We start from the raw sequence: 3,386 nt of genomic DNA, 5'->3' as shown, positions 1-3,386 counted from the left end.
GGAATGACTGCAACTCCGTCTTGTTCTGTGGTCGTGGTGCCTCGATGATGGCCTTAATCTTAGCATCTGTGGGGTGGATGCCTGATGCATCAATTTTAAACCCCAAGAAATCCACCATTGGCACCCCAAAACTGCATTTTTCCTTTTTCAGTTGCAACCCCACCTCCTTGAACTTGAGCAACACTGCACGGACACGCGCAACCAGTTCCTGTGGGTCTTTTCCAGCAATCAAAACGTCATCAAAAAATGGCAAGACCCCCGGCAGACCTCTTAACAGGCGTTCCATGAGCCCTTGAAAAATCCCTGGGGCCACACAAACTCCGAACTGTAATCTGTTAACTCTGAACGCCCCTTTATGTGTGACAATAGTCTGTGCTTCCGCTGATTGTGGGGTTACTGGCAGCTGTTGGTAAGCTTGTGCCAGGTCAATTTTGGCGAACACCTTGCCCCCAGCCAGTTTAGCCAACAGATGTGATACAACTGGAATGGGGTATGAGTTTCCCCTGAGTGCCTTATTGATAGTACATTTGTAATCTGCACATATCCTGACTTCCCCATTTGCTTTAAGGGGCGTGACGATTGGAGTCTCCCACTTAGCAGAGTCCACGGGTGAGAGAACTCCCTGCTTGACCAATTTATCCAGCTCTGCCTCGATCTTGGGTTGCAGTGCAAATGGCACTCACCTTGGTTTGAGTCGGATTGGAGCCACCCCGGGGTCCAACTCGAAGTCAACTGGGGGCCCTTTATAACAACCCAGTTTTCCATTAAAGAGACCAGCAAATTCCTTGCATAATACCTCGCTCATCTCAGGGCAGGTTTGGATTGAATTAAGCCCTGAGATACTCAGTCCCAGGGCAGGGAACCAGTCAGTGCCCAGGAGACTGGGGCGACTGCCCTTCGCAATCACCAGTTTGAGTACAGCCTGTTTGTCCCGGAACTGTACTCTCACGGCACACATTCCCATAACATGGATGCGGCCTGCCGAGTACGACTGCAAGGTTGCCGGAAAGGGCTCCAGAGGGGGCAACTTACCCCTGGGGAAGAATGTCTTCGCGGTCTGGTCTGACACGATGGTGAATGCAGATCCGGAGTCCACCTCCATGTCGCACTGCTGACCCTCAATCTTCACCTTGACGTGTGCCTTGCCTTGCGCTGGAAACTGCACGGCCCTCCCATTGATCTCCGTTACGTAGTGGCAGTCCTTTAGAAAACGAGTTGCTGTGGGCGGTCTGCGATGCTCCAGTCTAGGTGCTCCTGTCGCTCCCGACGCCGCCGATCTACAGACCCTGGCGATGTGACCCGTCTTTCCGCACGTCCGGCAGATAGCATCCCTGAAACGACAACTCTTCCTTTCATGGTTTCCGCCACAACCTGGGCAACTGCCTCGGCGATCTCTGTGCACTGTGCAGGCCTGACGCACTGACTCAACCCCACGGACTGGGCTCTGGCTTGGAGTAGCCTCTAGCTCGTCCATGGCATGCACAACTTCTATCTGTGGCTTAGTGGCCTTGCGACTGGCATCAAGCTCCTCTCTTTCATAATTCTCCGTGGCAGTGGCCTCCTTCAAGGCTGAAGCAAGGGTAACCTCTTCTTTAGCCACGATGCGTCTTCTGGCTTTCTTGCTGCTCAGACCACCACTAAACCGATCCAGGAGAGTCTCTTCCAGATTTTGGAAGCCGCAGTGCTGAGCGAGCTTCTGGAGTTCAGCCAGAAATGCGGATACAGACTCCCCAGCATGCTGCTGCCTCTTATGGAACTCCATCCGCCGGGCCATCTTGGTCTCAGTAGGCGCCAAGTGGCTTGTTAGGCAGGCAAGAATATCTTGGAGAGATGTCTCACTCAGCTTCGCTGGAGCAAGTAATGCCTTGGCTAGCTTGAAGGTCTCGGGCCCACAGTAGCTCAGGAATGTGGCCCTTCTTTTGCTGGCATCGGTGATCCCTTGAGCCACTGCGAAGAACTCGAAGCGTTCGACGTAGTCTTCCCAGGTGTGGGGCTCTGATGGCTGGAAGGGCTCCAATACCCTTGGACTCTCCATTGTCCTAGCGGGCAGGGTCGTCTTCTCAGCTGGCCAGTGAGTCTTGTTCTCAGCTGCAATCCGGACTCTGAGGCAGGGTTGTGTTTAACCGCTCCTCAGCATTCCGGATCCCATCCTCGTCGCCAGTTGTTGTGACGTGGGGTTTGTGATTTCAGCTCTCTTGACAAAACATGCTGGAGACAGTTCTCTAGTAACAGCTCTTTATTAAAGTGAACAAGACTGAAGACTGAGGAGAGGAAAGCTACATTTATAGGGACAGGGGACTAGCTAGGAAGGGATACATTTTGGAGGGAACAATATCACGCAATCACAGTGCTGCCTTTTGGAGGAAACCAATAAGACAGAGGATCCAAATACAGCAGCTTAAATGAACCAATAGTAGCTGTACCCTCTGGGACCAAAAGGCAGTTACTTTATCCTAATGCAAATACAGACAATAATAATACAGATATAAAATCCTTTGACTCAATACACAACAGTTAGCATTATTAGTATTATTAATTAAATTTGCATTTCATAAATACCTGCAGATTTCAGGGGCGGATCGCAACATAAAATTACAATATTAAAAGAACACACAAAATGCATAATAATAATAATAATAATAATAATAATAGGAACAAAACCAAGCAAGTAATCCCCTCCTTCCACAACACATTTAAAAGGGCACAAGATATCCATCAGCTAAAGAACTGGTTCCTCATAATCCGGGGGGGGGGGGAGAGACAAGTGGGGTGCCAAAGGAGACTGCATTCATCCACCCCGTTTGCAACCCCCCCCACCCCATCTCTTCTTCATTGTTTTGCAAACTTGCACCAAAAAATGTGCCCGGGGCCAATGCTGCAGCAGCCCCCCTCACCCTACCCTTGCACCACCACCACCCCCAAAAAATACAAACACAATTTATTGACGACACCTGCTACTATTACTAATATAAGCTGCCACCCTGGGTAGCTTAGAGCAAATCATAAAACCACAGTAAAATAGCACGCATTAAAACTTCTATATGTCTTCTAAAAGTCATGTGGTTGTTTATTTCCTTGACATCTGATGGGAGGGCGTTCCACTGGGCAGACGCCACCACCAAGAAGGCCCTCTGCCTGGTTCCCTATAACCTCACTTCTTGCAGAGAGGAAACCACTAGAAGGCCCTCAGAGCTGGACCTCAGTATCCGGGTTGAGCAATGGGGTGGAGATGCTCTTTCAGGTATACAGGATTGAAGCTGTTTAGGGCTTGAAAGGTCAGCACCAACACTTTGAATTGTGCTTGGAAATGTACTGGGAGCCAATGTAGGCCTTTCAGGACCGGTGTTACATGGTCCCAGCAGCTGCTCCCAGTCACCAGTCTGGTA

The sequence above is a fragment of the Zootoca vivipara genome, chromosome 6 (genome assembly GCF_965207765.1).
Source record: "Zootoca vivipara chromosome 6, rZooViv2.hap1.1, whole genome shotgun sequence".
Lineage (NCBI taxonomy): Eukaryota > Metazoa > Chordata > Lepidosauria > Squamata > Lacertidae > Zootoca > Zootoca vivipara.
Note: the sequence above shows the minus strand (reverse complement) of the source record.